Genomic DNA, 19289 nt, shown 5'->3' on the forward strand with positions numbered 1-19289 from the left:
GACTCTGGGGACCCTGGATTTGCCATATTAGAAATAGTGGCCGATTCATAATGCTGGGACAAATACTGTTAGGAGATGCTGATGTCAATTCCAGCCACCTGTCTGTCTGTTGCCTGCTAGAATGTGTTTATTGTAAATAAGTCTAGTATGGGATCTAAGAGTCATTAGATCCCCATTGTTGTTTGTGTTAATTAACTCTGCTATTGTGTAAAGAAGAGTTCTGCATTGATTTGTGATAATGTTGATTGTGTTTTCTGAGCTACAAGACGGCCAGTCTGGCTTAAAGGTCATGACTGAGTCATCTAGGCTGTCTAAAGGGATTAGTTAATTAGCCCATGTTAATTAGGTTTCTGGTCACAGGTGTATGTTCAGAGTAATATGAGCAGGAGGTATGCACCTCCTCTTTTACTGTATAAAAGAGCCTGTATTCCTTTCAATAAAAGAGATCCCTGTTTGAACTTACATACAGCCTGCCTGGTGTTTGTTCTGAGCTATCACAACTGGATTGGAACGGCACATAGCTGTAGTTCGAATCATGGAGCATCGGATGACCGAACCATCAGACGTTGCAATCTGCAATCTGATTCAATAGCCGCAGAGGAGTGTCGGAAGAGTGGAATCGAGCGAGCAGGGGCTAGTTACATATTTCAAATGCTGAGCTATTTTTATCTAACATTTCTTCCCAGGATCTATGCAATTTGGGGCACCTCCAAAGCATATGGATCAAGTCTCCATCCCCACATCTGGGGCAACATGCATCCGGACGACCCCCAAATAAAAACAAACCATCTTTTTGGTGTATTTTACTTCTTAGTGGAAGCCAGAAGAGCAGACCTGAAGTTATTAAGTAAATGGGCAGCATTCAAAACTGATGTAAAAATGCAGCAAATTTACATGAACAAAACCCCCATGCCACATGTCAAGGCCTCTACAAGATACATTTTAAAAATTAAAGTCTTGATCCCTGATGGATCAGGAGCTATTGTGATACATAGAATTAAACCTGAATGCAATAAAATCTCTACAATACTCACCACGTGTCTTAAATGGCTGTGACCAGTGGGTGTAAGCAAGTTTTGTTGCATTGCTATACAATATATAGCGCACTCTGCAATAAACCAGATAAAAAAAAAAAAAAAAAAAAAAAAAAAAAAAGTGGCTCAGTCACTATCATTTTATAAACACAGTTCAGTAAAATAAAGTGAAAACAAAGTGGTTGGTTGGAGAAAGTTTTAGGATCAGAGAGACACTCTCCATCATACTAATTGGAAAAGCAATCTATAATAAGCGGAGAGTGAGGGTTAAAGTATCAAGATGAACCAATCAATTGGCATGCTAGGTTATCATTAAGTTTTACCATTAGAAACAAAATCAATTTAGCTTTTTCTGGAGGTATTAATTTACAAAACAAAAAAAAAAAAAAAAAAAAAAAAAAAGAGAAGAAGAAAGGAGCGAAAGCCTGCCTAGAAGCAGAACAAAAAAAAAACACAACACACACATCTTATTGGAAAAGTTTAACTATAAATTTTGATGCACCTTTTACATGTTTACTGCTTTCTATGTGTCCAGTTTTTCTTTCCTATAAATAGAACAGGCTTGCATAAACACCGGTTGTGTTTCAATTGATTGGATTGAGTTTGCCTTGGAATCAGATTTAATGCTTCACTTACACATACCTCCCAACATTTTGAGAGGGAATGAGGGACACCTACTAGCAAACGTATGTAGGCATAGGACATGCCCCCTGCCACACCCTCTTAAAAGGAGAATTGACCAAAACAAAAAGGTTAATTAAATCCGCAAGAGCTTTTTTTTTTACCACTACTATTCCTTTATACTGGCTTTTAACATTTTCAAATGCACCAATTTAGAATTTGGATGAAAGTTCAGCACTGGGAAACACTTTTTGAAAGATAAAAAGTGCATTTTATATACAACTATAAGGATCAGACCAAAACGAGGGACAAATGAGGGGGAACGAGGGACATTGCTCCAAATCAGGGACAGTCCCTCAAAATCAGGGACAGTTGGGAGCTATGACTTGCATACAAAATACTCTAGCATTCCCTCACCCCCAACCCAAAGCTTAAAATGACACCAAACCTCTTTTTTTTTTTTTTTAACACAGTATGTATTCTTAACTCATATTTACATAGTTAGGTTGAAAAAAGACCAACACAAATCACATATATGTAATCCTATACCCAGAGTTGATCCAGAGGAAGGCAAAAAACCCCAGCAAAGCATGATCCAATTTGCTACAGCAGGGGAAAAAAAAAAAAAAAAAAAGATTCCTTCCGGATCCCCCGAGAGGCAATCTGATTTTCCCTGAATCAACTTTATGGACTACCTAGCTCCATGGACACATAGGATAACATTGAGCTGCTTCTACAGGCAAAAACACAAAACTCCTGTAGAAGCAGCATTTTTTTAAGCCAGTGTGCATGGACCTTAAGGGTCCTTTCACAAGGGCATTCCATAGGTCCATTTTTCCTCCATCCGTTGTCAGAAGAAAAAAAAACGGACACACATCTCCATGGGCTAGCGGACGCTGACATCTGCCTCCGCTAAGCTCCATGTAAGACGGAACAAAACCCTATTTTTCTGTTAAAAATGGAACGGAACGATAAACGGATGTTAGCGGACAATCCACTTACATCTGTTTGTAAACCCTCCCCCCCACACCCCCTCATTAAAACACACTGTATATAGCTGGTTGCCAAAAAGGAGGCTGGGAAGCCGGCCGTCATGTCCTTAACAACCAATGAGTCATCAGCTGTCAGCGGGATTCCATGCTGAAAAAAAAAAAAAAAAACACCCACCCCCACACACACACACACACACACACAGTGCGAGGTCGTTATTTCTCCTCCCCCCCACAGCAAAGATTTTTAAATGGTGTGGGGTCCCCCCCAAAATCCAAACCAGACCCTTATCCAAGCATGCATCCGGCAGGTCAGGAAAGGGGGGGGGACGAGTGAGCGCCCCCCCTTCCTGAACCATACCGGTCCGCATGCCCACAACATGGGGGGGTGGGCGCTTTGAAACAGGGGCCTCTTCCCAACAACCCTGGCCGTTGGTTTCGGGGTTTGCGGGGGCTTATCAAAATCTGGAAGCTCCCTTTAACAAAGGGGCCTCCCCCATGTTAATGGACATCGTACCCAGACCCATTCAACAAAAAAGCCGTAAATACACACGTTTTTGACAAGTCATTTATTAATAGCTCTAAGCTGTCCTCTCCCGGCCAAAAAAAAGGCTGCTGTTCTGTGGCTGTCTTCCTCCGTTGTGTTGTCGCCCGCTGTCTGGCATCTGTTATATAGCCATGGGGCGTGGCCATGAAATGACGTCACCCGGAGAGCCTGCCCAGGTGACATAAAAGGGTGGGCTCTCCACGTGATGTCATCAGGTAGCCACTCCCCATGGCTATATAACAGATGCCATGCCAGACAGCGGGCAACATCACAACGGAGGAAGGTTTGTTTTTGTTTTTCAGCGGGTAACTGTCGGGAGAAATTAATAAAAATAGGATTTTCCCATGATGTACGATAAAGAAAATAGGATTTTTATAACAGCTTACCTGTAAAATCCTTTTCTTGGAGTACATCATGGGACACAGAGCCACAGTAATAACTGTATGGTTATATGGCACCTTCAGGTTATGGACACTGGCACACCCTAAACAGGAAGTTCAATTCCCCATATAACCCCTCCCCTTACCAGGAGTACCTCAGTTTTGTAGCAAAGCAATACACATGTAACCAGAAAGAGGGGAGGGACCTCTGTGTCCTGTGATGTACTCAAAGAAAAGGATTTTACAGGTAAGCTGTTATAAAAATCCTATTTTCTTTATCGTACATCACGGGACACACAGCAACAGTAATAACTGTATGGGATGTCTCAGAGCAATGCCACCTGAGGGGAGGGGACACAAACAAAAGTAGGATGCAATCAGACCTGAGGTCCTATACTGCTGCCTGCAGCACACTGCGCCCAAAGGCGATATCCTGCTTTCTTACATCCACCTGATAGAATCTGGTGAATGTATGGACTGAAGACCAGGTTGCGGCCTTGCAAATTTGAGCCATGGGGGCTTGGTGATGCACTGCCCACGAAGCACTAACAGCCCTGATGGAGTGCGCCTTGACCTGAAAAGGTGGACCCTTCAAGTCATAAGCTTGAATAAATTACCTGCCGAATCCATTTGGCAATAGTGGATTTCGATGTTGCCTGTCCTTTCCTAGGACCTTCAGGCAACACAAACAAAACATCTGTTTTTTTAATCTAAACAGTCGCCTTTAAATTGATCTTGACTGCTCTCACTACATTCAAAGAGTGTAGTGACTTTTCTTCCTTAGAACAAGGTTCTGGAAAGAATGAAGGTAAAACAATATCCCAGTTTAGGTGAAAACCCGAATCCACCTTTGGCAGAAAGCTAGGATGGAGGACACAATACTACTCTATCCTTGTGAACGATTAAACAGGGCTCTTTACAAGAAAGAGTCGCCAACTCTGATACCCTTCTTGCAGAAGAAATGACTACCAGGAACACTAGCTTCCTTGTCAAAGGGACCAAAGGAATATGTTGTATCAGCTCAAAAGGCTGTTTCTGTAATGCCGACAGAACTAAATTCAAGTCCCAAGGGTTCAGGGGTGCCCTAGCCGGTGGATTAAGCCGCGTTACCCCCTGTATAAAGCTTTGTATCAAAGAATTGTTCCGCATGAGAGTGGATCCCTTGTTCTTGACACAAAATTGTCAAGTTTTTTGTTGAACCTGGACGCAAACAGATCTACAGCCGGGATCCCCCATCTTTGGCATATAGCCAGGAAGATGTCAGGGTGAAGGGACCATTCCCCTGGGAACAACTGCAGGCGACTTAAGTAGTCTGCCTGACAGTTCTCTACCCCTGGAATGAAGATTGCCGAAATGCACAGCACATGTTTTGCTGCCCAGGTTAAGATATGGTTTACCTCTCTGTCATGTACCTGGTGGGTGAGCCTGACGTGTAGAGGAAGGCCTCTCATACAGCTTCGGCTTGTGAGCCCCTGATAGTGGGACAGCAGGCTCAGGGGCACGGTGGGGTAAGAGTGCCTATGATCAGTCCAGAAGTCTGTACCAGTAGAAGCCAGGAACTCACAAACAGGAAGCCGGAACACAGCAGGTGGCAGGCAAGCCAAACGGCAGATGGCTGGCAGGCTTGGCAGGAGATAGACAGAGGTGCACTACAGGAAGCAGGAGCTTGTAGCAGGCTGGATGACTAGAAGCAGGGTCAGACAGCAGACAGGCAGAACAGGCAAAAGCAGCAGGCAGAAGCGTAGTCGGGTCACAGGCAGGTTTTGGCAACGGACCGGCAAATCAGGCATAAACAGCAGGCAGAAGTGTAGTCGGGTCACAGGCAGGTTTAGCAACACGTGCTAAGTAACAGGAACTGGAGACAGATCAGTCCGTGGAAAGCCAGGGGTCAGGGCAGGAAACAGGCAGAGGTTGTTGGGAGCAAGCCAGATCGGTAACAGAAGTCAAATACACAGGAATCAGGAGTCAGGTAAACACTGTAGACCAAGCAGCAACCAGTCAGCGTTGAAGCGCCGTTTAAATAGACCGACTAAAGGCCATTCTGGTGACATGTGCGCGAACACGCGGTCACGCATGGTTGTCTACAGAAGTGCCTGTGGTTGTTCTGATCATTCTTGGTTGGCGCCTGCGCACAGGTATGCACCTGGAAACAGCAGCTGTACTCCGCAGACGTCTTTCCTGACACTCTGCCTGGGCTGCCTGACTTCTGGTGCCCCCTTGGTGATTGATATAAGCCACTGCTGTGGCATTGTCGGATTGAATCCTCACATGAGAATTCTGCAACCTGAATGTCCAGGCCCTTAGGGCTAGACGCACTGCTCGAATTTCTAGAATGTTGATGAGCAAGGTCCTTTCGGCTCTGGACCATTTCCCTTGGACAGATGCTTCTTCCAGGACTGCTCCCCAACCTGAAAGGCTGGCATCTGTTGATACCACCTTCCAGGTAACCGGTAATAAGGATTTCCCCTTCTGCAGATTCTCGGATATCCTCCACCAACTGAGGCTCTGGTGCACTGTGGAGACCACCCGTCTGTCCCGAAATTCTTCCTCCCAGACCTTTGAGAACTGCAGAAGTCTTCCCCCCCATTCGAGCGAGCGGGGGTGCCCCTTCATAAACAGGCTTTAACATTCTATCTCCTGCTCCAGGACTTTTTGTTCCTGGGGTTGACCCTGAGGTTTGCCTCTTGAACCTGATGGTGGAGGCCGTCGCGACTGCCTGGAGGCTGATGCCCCTAGCACTGGAGAAAAATGCAAGTTAGACTTACCGGTAACTTGTCTTCCAATAGGCTTTCAGCACAGCACCCGAGAGATCATGGCTCCTCCTCCCCCCACAGGAAACACCTCATCAATTAAGTCTTTAATAGGAGGCCTCCACCTTGCTTCCATCAGTTGTTTGTAGAGAACCTCCAGACCCAGCTGCAACACATAAGCGACACTTATATCATAGTATTACAGCAACATAATAAAAACAGGCGGGTTACTGCTGTCCTGAAAGCCTATTGGAAAACAAGTTACAGGCAAGTCTAACTTGCATTTTTTTCAAAACGTCTTTCAGGACAGCACCCGAGAGGATTATCGAGACTTACTCTATTTAGGGTGGGACAACAGCCTGTAAGACTTTCCTTCCGAAAGCCTGGTCCCCAGCCTTCATTAAGTCAAACCTATAAAGACGGGCAAAGGTTGTCAGACTTGCCCAAGTAGCTGCCTTACAGATTTGTTCGGGGGTGGCGCCAGCTTTTTCTGCCCAACTCACCACCGAAGCTCTTGTAGAATGAGCCCGGATACTTAGTGGACTCTTGACCTGTAAGGGAATAGGCTTCTGAAATAGCCATTCTCAACCATCTGGCAATGGTTCCTCTGGAAGCTTGTCTTCCTTTTTTATTACCGGAAAATAAAACAAATAAAGCGTCTGAACATCTAAAGTTTTTAGTGTTTTCCAAGTAACTCAAAACTGCTCTTTTAACATCCAGGGTATGGAATTCTTCGTCCTCCTTACCCGATGGATTAGAACAAAAAAGTAGGAAGTATCTCCTGAGTTCAATTCTGGATCGAAGCGGCCTTTGGTAAAAAATTAGGATCTGTCTTCAGAACAATTCGGTCTGAGAAAATGGAAAATAAAAATGGCTCCCTGATTGAGAAGGCTTGCAGCTCACTGACTCTTTGAGCTGTTGTAACAGCCACTAAAAAAACGGTTTTCAAAGTAACTAATTTCAGGGAGGCTAAATCAATGGGTTCGAAAGGTTCCCTGGTCAAGGCCTGTAGAATAATTGATAAGTCCCATGCTGGACAACTTTTGATCACCACTGGTCTAGACTGGGTGAGAGCTTTGAAGAATCTAATCACTAAGGGTTCTGATGAAATGTATTTTTCCAGAAATACCCCCAGTGCAGCAACTTGAACCTTGAGGGTGCTGATTGCTAGGCCCTTGTCCGCTCCTTCTTGCAGAAATTCCAGAACAGAGGAAATTTGTTTTGGTGATCTGTCAGATGCTGTGCACCAAGAGTTGAAGACTTTCCAGACTTTGGAATATATTGTTCTTGTAACCTTCTTTCTGCTGGATAGGAGGGTAGCCACCAATCTGTCCGAGAAACCTTTTCTCTTCAAGAGCTGCTCCTCAATAGCCAAGCCATGAGTTTTAGCTTTGCTACTTCCTGGTGAAGCAGAGGACCTTGTAACAGGAGGTCTTTTCTTAACAGAAGGTGCCAATACGGTTTTAGTTGCATCTGAAGAAGGGATGAAAACCAAGGCCTTTTGGGCCAGAAGGGAGTGATGAGAATTACGGTTGTATCCTCTTTCCAGATTTTTGTTATGACCCGAGGGATAAGCTGAAACGGGGGAAATGCGTAACAGAGGTGAAATTTCCAACTGTGCGCCAGAGCATCCGCTCCCAGTGATGATTCGTTCTTGTTCATGGAGAAGAAGCGCGACACTTGAGAATTTTTCTGCGTTGCAAAGAGATCCACTCTTGGCCGCCCCCATTTCTTCACTATCAAACTGAAGACCTCTGGATTCAGTTGCCACTCCGCTTCGAATACCTGGTTCCTGCTGAGGAAGTCTGCTACCCTGTTTAGGGTCCCCTTTAAGTGGACCGCAGACAAGGATAGAGTATGTAGCTCTGCCCAACTTAGAATGATTCTTGCTAGGTTTTGCAGAACTCTGGGTCTGGTTCCCCCGTCTGTTTATGTAGGCCACCGCCGTGGCGTTGTCTGACAGGATCTGAATATGTTGTCCCTGGAGCTCCTCTGCAAAAGGTTAGCAAGGCCATTTCTATTGCCTTTAGTTCCCTCCAATTTGGGGACCCCCGTGCTTCTTTTGTGGACCATGGGCCCTTTGCCCATCGACCGTTCATGTGAGCCCCCCAACCCCAGGAGCTGGCATCGGTTGTTAACCTTACCTGGGTTGGGAAGGACCACAACAGGCCTTCTGAATACCTTGTCTGGTTCTTCCACCACCAAAGACTCCTTTTCACCGTTGTGGGGATCTTCACTAGTGAATCCAGTGAGTCTTGCTGGTGATCCCAGGTTTTTAACAGAAAGCTTTGCAGAGGTCTGAAATGGAGCTTTGCCCACTGAACTGCCGGTATGGAAGAGGTCAGGGTTCCCAACGCTGACATGATCTTCCTGATGGACAGAATTTGGCTGGACTATAGCAATGAAACCACCTGTATCAACTTTTTCTGTTTTTCTTCTGGAAAGAAAATGTTTTGCTCCAAAGAGTTGATACAGAAACCCAGGAATAAGGCCCCTTTCACACTGGGGCAGTTTGCAGGCAGTATTGCGCTAAAAATACCGCCTGCAAACCGCCTCCGCTGTTTGTTCAGTGTGAAAGCCCGAGGGCTTTCACACTGAAGCGGTGCGCTGGCAGGACGGTAAAAAAAGTCCTGCCAACCGCTTCTTTGGAGTGGTGTATTCACCGCTCCTAAACCGCTCCTGCCCATTGAAATCAATGGGACAGCACGGCTATACCGCGGTAATACCGCGGCTATAGCCGCACTGTACGAGCGGATTTAACCCTTTTTCGGCCGCCAGCGGGGGTTAAAACCGCACCGCTATCAGCCGAATACAGCCGCAAAAACGACGGTAAAACAGCGCTAAAAATAGCGCTGTTTTACCGCCGACGCCCCCACCGCCCCAGTGTGAAAGGGGCCTTACACTTCCTGTGAAGGGATCAGATTTGATTTTTGAAGGTTTAACCGGTTCAATACCGGGCATTTTCACCCCCTTCCTTCCCAGACCAATTTTTTGTTTTCAGCGCTGTCACATTTTAAAGGACAATTGCGCGGTCTTGCGACATTGTACCCAAACAAAATTGACGTCATTTTTTCCCCCACAAATAGAGCTTTCTTTTGGTGGTATTTGATCATCTGCGGTTTTTATTTTTTGCGCTATAAACAAAAGAAGAGCGACAATTTTGAAAAAAAAAAAAAAAAATGCAATATTTTTTTCTTTTTGCTATAATAAATATCCCAATTTAAAAAAAAAAAAAATTTTTTTTCCTCAGTTTCGGCCGATACGTATTCTTCTAGATATTTTTGGTAAAAAAAAAAAAAAAAAAAAAAAAAAAAAATCGCAATAAGCATATATTGATTGGTTTGCGCAAAAGTTATAGCGTCTATAAAATATGGGATAGATTTATGGCATTTTTTAAAAAAATATATATTTATTTATTTTTTTTTACTAGTAATAGCGGCGATCGCAATTTTTTTTCATGACTGCGACATTATGGCGGACACATCGGACACTTTTGACACATTTTTGGGACCATTCACATTTATACAGCGATCAATGCTATAAAATTGCATTGATTACTGTGTAAATGTGACAGGCAGTGAAGGGGTTAACCACTAGGGGGCGGGGAGGGGTTAAATGTGTTTCCTAGAGAATGCTTCTAACTGTAGGGGGAGGGGATGCACAAGGGGAGGAGACCGATCTGTGTTCCTCCGTTCTGGGAACACAGATCGCTCTCCTCTGAGCTGACAGGACGTGGATCTCTGTGTTTACACACAGAGATCCACGGTCCGGCCCGGTTAACGGGCAATCGCGGGTGCCCGGCGGACATCGCGGCCGCCGGGCACACGCACCGGGTCCCGAGCAACGTGGCGGCTGGGAACTCGAGGCCGTCATATGACGTCCACCCAGGATGGGAGATCCCATCTGTGGACGTCATATTACTATAGGCGGGTGGGGAAGTGGTTAAGATCCACCCTATGGACTTGTCTAGGTGAACACGGGCCCTGACCAAGTTTTCTTGAAGACCTTCTTTGGTTTGGGCAAAAAACAGCAGGTCGTCCAGAAAAGGAATCACTGAGATTCCTTCTAGGCGCAAATGCTTCGGCCATTATTTCCGTGAACACCCTTGGGGATGATGACAGATCAAACGGGAGTGCTCTGAATTGTAGATGTACCACCTTCTTACCTTCTTTCAGTGCTAACCTTATATTCCTGTGACCTGGCGGCAATAGGAATGTGGAGGTAGGCATCTTGTAAATCTATTGATGCCATGTAGCACCCTTGATACAGGAGGTTTCTTACTGAAAAAATGGAATCCATCCGAAACCTTCTGTACTCTACTGATTTGTTCAGCATTTTGAGATTCAGGATGAGTCAAAACTTTCCTGAAGGTTTCTGAATGAGGAATACATGCGAGTATAAACCCTGGAAGAACTCCCCTGTCGGGACCGGAACAATGACTTTCTGGGTTTTCAGTTCCTGAATTAGGGACTTCATGGCGAAAGCTTTGACCGGATCCCTTGGGACGTTTGTCATCAGGAATCTTTTTGGAGGTTCTTTCATGAATTCTATCACGTATCCCTGGGAGAGCATATTCACAATGAACTGGTTTGAAGTAATGGCTCTCCACTGAGGAAGAAACTCCTGGAGTCTTCCCCCGACCTTGAGGGGGAAGTCATTACGGTTTTCCGGAAGTCATAGGAGGATTGAAGAGCACTCCACCCCTACCTTTGGGTTTCTGGGAAGACCATGGCTTCCTCTTGCTCTGCATTTTTCCTTCCTGCTGCCCTTTTTGGGGCCGAAAAAAACACTTACGGGTCTGTACCTGTTTCTTCTTGACATGAAACGACTTCTTTTTATCTGCCGTACGGTCAAGAATGGACTCTGGCTCCGAACCGAATAACAGATCACCTGCAAAAGGAATACTACACAGTCTAATTTTAGATGCAGAATCCCCTGGCCAAGTTTTCAGCCACAAGGCCCTCCTAGCAGAATTAGTTAAAGCTGCTGACCTGACTGACATGCGAATAGACTCTGCAGAAGCATCTGCAATATATGATATCGCTGCAGATAGAGTTGTAAAGGAGTCTAGAATCTCCTGTTTTGGGGAATCCGCTGTAACATGGGCCTTCAGCTGGTTAACCCAGTGATCTAAATTCCTTCCAACACAGGTTGTTGCCATTGCCGGTTTTAGATTGTTCATCACCGATTGCCAGGTTCTTTTAAGAAGCAGGTCCATCCTTTTATCCATGGGCTCCTTCAGAGTGCCCATATCCTCAAAGGTGAGGTCCGCAGACTTTGAGACCTGGGAAAAGGTAGAGTCCAATTTTGGAACTTTTTTCTATATAGAGTCAGGATTTTTCTCAAATGGAAATCTTTTCTTGTGAGCCCGGGAAAAGAATGGCTTTTTCTCAGGTTCCAGCCACTCTTTTTTAATCATATCTGTGATAATTGAATGGACTGGAAAAGAACAGCCTTTTGAATCTCCTAAACCAGCGTACATGCGGTCATGCAGGGAGAGTTCCTTCTTTTCCTCTTCTATCCCCAAAGTAGCATGGATTACTTTCATGAGTCCACCAACCTCTTCTAGCGACATTTTGTACTTAGAAGCAGCATCCGTTTCATTTTCCTCCTCCTCAGAATCTGTTTCATCTGGAGTGAGGGAAACAGACCCTTCCTGGGATATTGGACCCCCTAATATTATTTGAGAGCCGCCTTGGGGTTCTAAAGATGGCTGCTGAACCGTGGGAGGGACCTGGTTCCGGACCTGGCCCGGAGCTCATCCTTTATGGTTGTAACCAAATTGCCACACATGGATGGAGACTCCTCCCTGACTAGATGTGCAATGCAATCTGCACAAAGCGTTTTGGTCCAAACATCGCTTAATTTCTCTTTTCAGACAGGGCACCTTCTCTTGACTGGTTGGGCAGAACCTTTGGCCTGGACAAACAGAAGAGACAAGGAAACCACGCTTAAAATGCTGCCACACAGCACAAATAAGACACTCAGGTGTACTAAGGAAGACAACATCTTACTTCCATGTGCCCAGCAAGCCACCACCACCTAAAGGTCCCCTGTTAGGCAGATAAGCTAACACTAGCCACTGCAACAAACATTCCCAGGGAGATGGGGGGGTGAGTAACCCCCCACAGGAGAAAACGGCCCAGAGTAATAGAGGACACAGTCCCTTACCTTAGCCTTGCTGGCGCCTTGGCTTGCCCCCTTATCCACTGCATCACTATCCATAGCTGTCTGGAACCGGCGTTTCATTTTACCACGCGTCCGCAGATTCAAAAACGCAGCTGCGCTGACCTGGAACTTAAGGCACCAGGTGACCCTGCCCTCTCCCTCTGCGCTTTGTGGCCAGAAATGACGCCGCGCGCCGACCCGGAAGTGCTGCTTCTTTCTATGCAGGACGTGGCTGAGGCGCTCCTCTGCCACCAGAAACATGGCAGCCGCCACCGCTTATCCCAAATTCAAACATCCAGCAGGGAACGGAGGACAACCGCCTGTCTGGGGAAAAAAAAAAAAAAAAAAAAAAAGAGAAGCAGCACTCCCAGTCATACAGGCTCTCCTCAAGCATGGAAGTTGGAGCCCACGGGAAAATCCATCGGGAGGCAAGTGGGAGGATCACACTCCCAGAAAAAAGACTCAACAGGTGAGAACCTGTGTCTCCCAGGAAAGCCCTGAGAGATTATGGCTCCCACCAGAGGTGTTCCTCGAGCTGGAGGAAACACAAAAAACTGATGGAAGCAAGGTGGAGGCCTCCTATTAAAGACTTAATTGATGAGGTGTTTCCTGTGGGAGGAGGAGCCATGATCTCTCAGGTGCTGTCCTGAAAGACATTTTGGAAAAAGCCTGTTTAAATGAGGGACGTTTACTCTTTTTCTTAACTGGCAAAAGGGTACTTTTCCCACTTGATATTTTTTGGATATATATTTGTCTAAATCCTCCTCAAACAGCTTTTCACCGCAAAAAGGAAAACCAGCCAGGAGCTTCTTGCATGGCGCTTCGGCTGACCAACCTTTTAACCAAAAGATTCTACGCATACCTACCAACCTAAGCGTAAGGCGAGAGGTTTGAAGAATAGAATCTCTGATTGCATCAATTGCAAAGCACAAAGCTGCTGGCAGCTCAGCTAATTCCTGGGCCTGCTGTTCAGGGAATACCTTGAGTATCTGTTTCAAATGGTCTCTCAAGGACTGACATACCCCAATTGCCGCCACTGCAGGTTGAGCCACTGAACCTGCCAGGGAGAAAATGTTTTTTTAACAGGAATTCCAATTTTTTATCAGTTGGATCCCTAAGCATTTGTGCATTGTCAACCGGACAAGTCAAACTTTTATTCAGTGGATATAGCAGCGTCAATTGCTGGTATACTCCACATCTTAGTAAATTTTTTCTCCATAGGATAAAGTGTTGAAAACTTCTTCTTAAGAGGAAAAAAGTGCTTATCTGGGTGATTCCACTCAGAATACATAAGCTTTTCTAGTAATTAAATGGACAAGAAAAGGCACGCAAGGCTTGCGGGGGCTTTAGTGAACCCAAACAGGAAGTGGGCTCTTTAACCGACTCTGTTAAGGGTAGCTTAAATGGGGCGCAGAACATTTCAGTAAGAGAATGTACCAGCAACTTCTCAGCATGTGGAGCTGAAGAAGGTCCTTCCCCACTTGATTCCTCAGAAGAGGAATCATCAGCCTGTTCACGGTCCCCTGAGGGGGATTCATCATCCCCCTCCCACAGTTCCTCCATTTGGGGATCCTGGGTGGTAGAAGGGGACCTATTGCATTTACTTCCATTCCGTGAAGACGTGATTAAAGCCACTAATCTTTCCTCTAAACCACCTCAGCTGAGGAGAAAACCTGCTCAGTTATATAGACAGGGGCTGAAGTGTCAGAAGCAATTGCAGCCCCTGATGACCCTGATGACTCACTCTGAGAGGGAGGGTCCTTAGAACCTGAGGGTGACCCCTTTGTGTCCTTGGTCTTTGTGGCATTTGAACCACCTCCTCTGGTCATAGCGCTGAGCACAACTGCAGAGGTACCACCAAAAAACTGCACCAACTGCTGAGCAATAGTCCAGCAACTGCCAATGCTATTAAGCCTGATGCTTAAAGCAAATGTGCCTGGGAATGCCTGTGTCACCCACTCACATGCCACTCGTCTGCTCTGTGTCCCTCCTAGCTGTACGCACCTGAAAAAGGTGCATTTTATAGCTATGCAGCCCGCGTTGTGGACGCCAAATCGTGCCAACGCTGCTAAGCCCCACCCCCTTCCTCCAACCACCCATCGCACCCCTCCCTCATCCATTTTAAAATAGAGCATTTTCCCGAGCAAGCGGGCAACGAACCTGACTGGACTGCATGGAGGAGAAGAAGAAACGGCGTAATGGCGGCGAGAGCGGCACAGCACACCGCCGTCTAATGCTCCGTCTGCCTGGAGGAAAGCTATTCAGGTGGGGGGGGGACATTCCTAGGAGAAAAAAAAAAGCGTGCAGCTTGTTACACAGAGCGAGACTGACAATCATGGAACAGGTACGTGCTCTTGACAGCCCCCCGGTGGTGACTTTAACCACTTGCCGACCGCCTCACAACGATATACGTCGGCAGAATGGCACAGGCAGGCAAAGTAACGTATGGGTACGTTACTTGCCTCCCGGGGGCCCGAGGCGGTCGGCATCTTTCCCTGAGCGATCAGAGGTGAGAGGGAGGCCATCCATTCGTGGCCACCCCCTCGCGATCGCTCCCAGTCAATGACATTCTTCTTCTGCCTCTGAAATGTAAACAGCGGCAGAGGAAGTGATGTCATCTCTCCTCGAGTCGGTCTTTTCCGTTCCGGCGCCGAGGAGAGAAGACATCAAGTAAGACATCAAGTAAGTGCACCAACACTACACTAACAGTAGGACACTCTAGGCACACATTTCACCCCCCGATCACCCCCCTGTACCCCCTGTCAAAGTGATACCAATAGCAGTTTTTTTTTTCCCTGATTATTGCATTGGTGTCAGTTTGTGACAGTTATAAGTGGTAGGGCAGTTAGTATTAGCCCCCTTTAGGTCTAGGTTACCCCCCTAAGCCCCCCTAATAAAGGTTAACCCCTTGATCACCCTCCCATCGCCAGTGTCACTAAGCGATCGTGTTTTTACTGATCACTGTATTAGTGTCACTGGTGACGCTAGTTAGGGAGGTAAGTATTTAGGCTCGCCATCAGCGTTTTATAGCATCAGGGACCCCCATATACTACCTAATGAAGGTTTTTAACCCCCTGATTGCCCCCTAGTTAACCCTTTCACCAGTGATCACCGCATAACTGTTACGGGTATCGCTGGTTAGTTTATTTTTTATAGTGTCAGGGCCCCCGCCGTTTATTACCCAATAAAGGTTTAACCCCCTGATTGCCCAGCGGGTGATATAAGTTTTAGGGTCAGATAGGGTCTGCGTCGCACCAGGCAGCGTCAGGTTAGTGCCAGTAGCGCTAACACCCACGCACGCAGCATACACCTCCCTTAGTGGTATAATATCTGACGGATCAATATCTGATCCGATCAGATCTATACTAGCGTCCCCAGCAGTTTAGGGTTCCCAAAAACGCAGTGTTAGCGGGATCAGCCCAGATACCTGCTAGCACCTGTGTTTTGCCCCTCGGCCCAGCCCAGCCAAGTGCAGTATCGATCGATCACTGTCAGTTACAAAACACTGAACACACATAACTGCAGCGTTCGCAGAGTCAGGCCTGATCCCTGCGATCGCTAACAGTTTTTTTGGTAGCGTTTTGATACAGTCGCTAACAGTCAGGAGCTTTTTTACCTGTGAGTCTCACTAGTGTACCCCTAAATTTAGAGCCCAAAATGGCAAATCGAAGGTACACTAGTGAAGAGTCCTACACGTTTCTGAGCATGACAGATAGTGAAGAGGAAGTCACTCATCTGTCAGATTCAGGCTCAGAATACGATCCTGTAGAGGACAGCGGCTCCATGACAGATAGCTCTGATGACGGAGTTGTGGTCCCTGCCAAGATCAGGCGTACCAGACCCCGAACTTCTTCTGTTGTTGTTGAGGTGCAAGAATCGCAGGTCCCTCGTATGGAGCAGAGCAGTACTAGCGCCGCTATTCCTTCTGGTGAACTGGCAAACACCAGCGGCCTAGTACACCCTGGTCATACATCCAGCACTGCAGTAACACTTGGTGACGTGGCGAGTCCCATAAGTGCAGTTCAAGCTGGTGAGGTGGCAAGCACAATTAGTGTCCCGCTGCCACCAAGAAGAAGACGAACACAGGCCCGTCGTGCCCATAGTGCCCTTCCTGCTGCATTCGCCAATCCTAATTAGGAACTCACCACTTATGCAGCACCGTACTTCCCCTATTCACTGGCCAACCCGGCATTCAGGTGGAAACAGTTGATTTTACATCACTTGATTTTTATTCGCTGTTTTTCACCGAAGATCTCTATAGATCTATTGTGTACCAAAGCAATTTGTACGCTGGTCAACACATCGCCACTATTCCCCAGTCCTCCCTTGCCAGAGATTGGAAACCAATTACGGTTTCCGAATTTAAGATCTTTCTGGGCCTTTCCCTCAACATGGGCATAACTAAAAAAAAAAAAAAAAAAAAAAAAAGAGTGGGTTGCGGTCATATTGGTCCACTGACCCAATTCACCGTATGCCCTTGTTCTCCGCCCCCATGACCAGGGCACGATACGAGCAGATTTTGCGGTTCATGCACTTCAACAACAATGAACTCTGTCGTCCTCGTGGAGACCCTGGATACGATCGGCTCTACAAAATTCGGCCCCTTGTAAACCACTTCAACCAACGTTTTGCAGACTTGTTTACGCCCCATCAAGTTGTCTGCATTGATGAGTCCCTGATTAAGTTTTCTGGCCACTTGTCATTCAAACAGTACCTTCCCAGCAAGCATGCCAGATACGGGGTCAAGATGTATAAGCGCTCTGACAGGGCCACAGGATATACATGTAGTTTATGGTTTACAAGGGAAAAGATAGTCACGTAGAGCCGAAAAACTGCCCTGACTACATAGGAAGCGCTGGCAAGATTGTGTGGGACTTGGTGTCACCCTTATTCGGAAAGGGGTACCACTTGTACGTGGACAATTATTACACGAGCGTGCCACTTTTTGATCAACAGATTGGAGCCTGTGGCACCGTGCGACCTAATCGTCGGGGCTTTCCCCAGCGGCTTGTAGATTCCCGTCTTAGGCTGGGGGAGAGAGCCTGCTTGCAGTGTAATAATTTGCTCACTATGAAGTGGAGGCATAATAAGAATGTTTTCGTTCTTACCTCCCTTCATGCAGACACGATGGTCCAAATTCCTACGGCGACTGGTGTTGTGGAGAAACCCCTCTGTATCCACGAATATAACCTTAACATGGGAAGGGTGGACCTCAACGACCAGTTGTTGGCGCCGTACCTAGTTGCCTGTAAGGCCAGACGCTGGTACAAGAAAGTGTCTGTTTATTTATTTCAATTGGCTTTGCTGAATGCTCATGTGCTATACAGAGCTTCAGGACGGACTGGATCCTTCCTTCAGGAAGAGATCGTCAGAGCCCTTCTGTTTCCAGACGGTGCTCCACCTCCCCTTCCCCAACCAAATACAGTAATCCGGCTGCATGAGAGGCATTTTCCTTATGTCCTCCCGAGTACCCCTACCCAACGAGCCCCCCAAAGAAGATGTTGTGTCTGCAGCAAGCGCGGATATAGGCATGACACCCGCTATTATTGTCCCTCCTGTCCTGACAATCCTGGTCTTTGCATTGGTGAATGTTTTGAACGCTACCATACACTAGTTGAGTTTTAGCATAGGATACAGCACTGCACAGACTAGGCACACTTTCACAGGGTCTCCCAAGATGCCATCGCATTTTGAGAGACCTGGTACCAGTTACAAAAGTTACAGTTGGGAAAATAAAAAAAACAAAAATAGTTGTCGTTTTATTGTTCTCTCTCTCCCTCTCTCGTTCTGCTCTTTTTTACTGTATTCTATAATGTTTTATTGTTATTATGTTTTATCATGTTTGCTTTTCAGATATGTAATTTTTTTTATACCTTACTGTTTACTGTGTTTTATTGTTAACCATTTTTTTGTTTTCAGGTACGAAATTCAGCTTCAGCGCGGATTTATTTATCTTGACAGCAACGGCGTTTGCTCCCACGATACATAAAGCCGTGACTCCAGCGCTGTCAGAGGTGATTTCACCACCACAGTTACATACTTCAGCATATATGCTGAAGCATGGGGGCAGCAGGGGCGGAGGTGCTCCTACCCTTTTGCGGGAGGATGCCCCCCATGCTTTGGTAAATATAAATAAATATATATATATATATATATATATATATATATATATTTTAGGGACAGATTGCGTTAAAAAATTATTTTTTACTATTTTTTTTGTATTTGCTTTGCAGGTATGGAAAGTCTTATTGTTATACTGTAATGTTATTTTGTTTTACTGTTAATCATTTGCTTAGCAGGTATGCCATTCAGTTGCAGCGCGGATTTATTTATCTTGACACCAACAGCGTTTGCTCCCACGATACATAAAGCCGTGACTCCAGCGCTGTCGGAGGTGATTTCACCACCACAGTTACATACTTCAGCATATATGCTGAAGCATGGGGGCAGCAGGGGCGGAGGTGCTCCTACCCTTTTGCGGGAGGATGCCCCCCATGCTTTGGTAAATATAAATAAATATATATATATATATATATATATATATATATATATATATATATATATATATATATATATATATATATATATATATTTTAGGGACAGATTGCGTTAAAAAATTATTTTTTACTATTTTTTTTGTATTTGCTTTGCAGGTATGGAAAGTCTTATTGTTATACTGTAATGTTATTTTGTTTTACTGTTAATCATTTGCTTAGCAGGTATGCCATTCAGTTGCAGCGCGGATTTATTTATCTTGACACCAACAGCGTTTGCTCCCACGATACATAAAGCCGTGACTC

The 19289-nt window shown here is 45.9% G+C and overlaps 1 long non-coding RNA gene across 1 annotated transcript in view; it reads right to left on the reverse strand.

The window, feature by feature from the left end:
- The window catches only part of LOC141110045 (uncharacterized), a 46814-nt gene that overhangs the window by 15489 nt on the left and 12036 nt on the right, over positions 1-19289 (reverse strand). The window contains exon 2 of the long non-coding RNA XR_012236221.1: positions 1035-1108. This is a non-coding gene — a long non-coding RNA (uncharacterized lncRNA). The remainder of the gene's footprint in view (positions 1-1034; positions 1109-19289) is intronic.

The sequence above is a fragment of the Aquarana catesbeiana genome, linkage group LG10 (assembly GCF_042186555.1).
Source record: "Aquarana catesbeiana isolate 2022-GZ linkage group LG10, ASM4218655v1, whole genome shotgun sequence".
Taxonomy (NCBI): domain Eukaryota; kingdom Metazoa; phylum Chordata; class Amphibia; order Anura; family Ranidae; genus Aquarana; species Aquarana catesbeiana.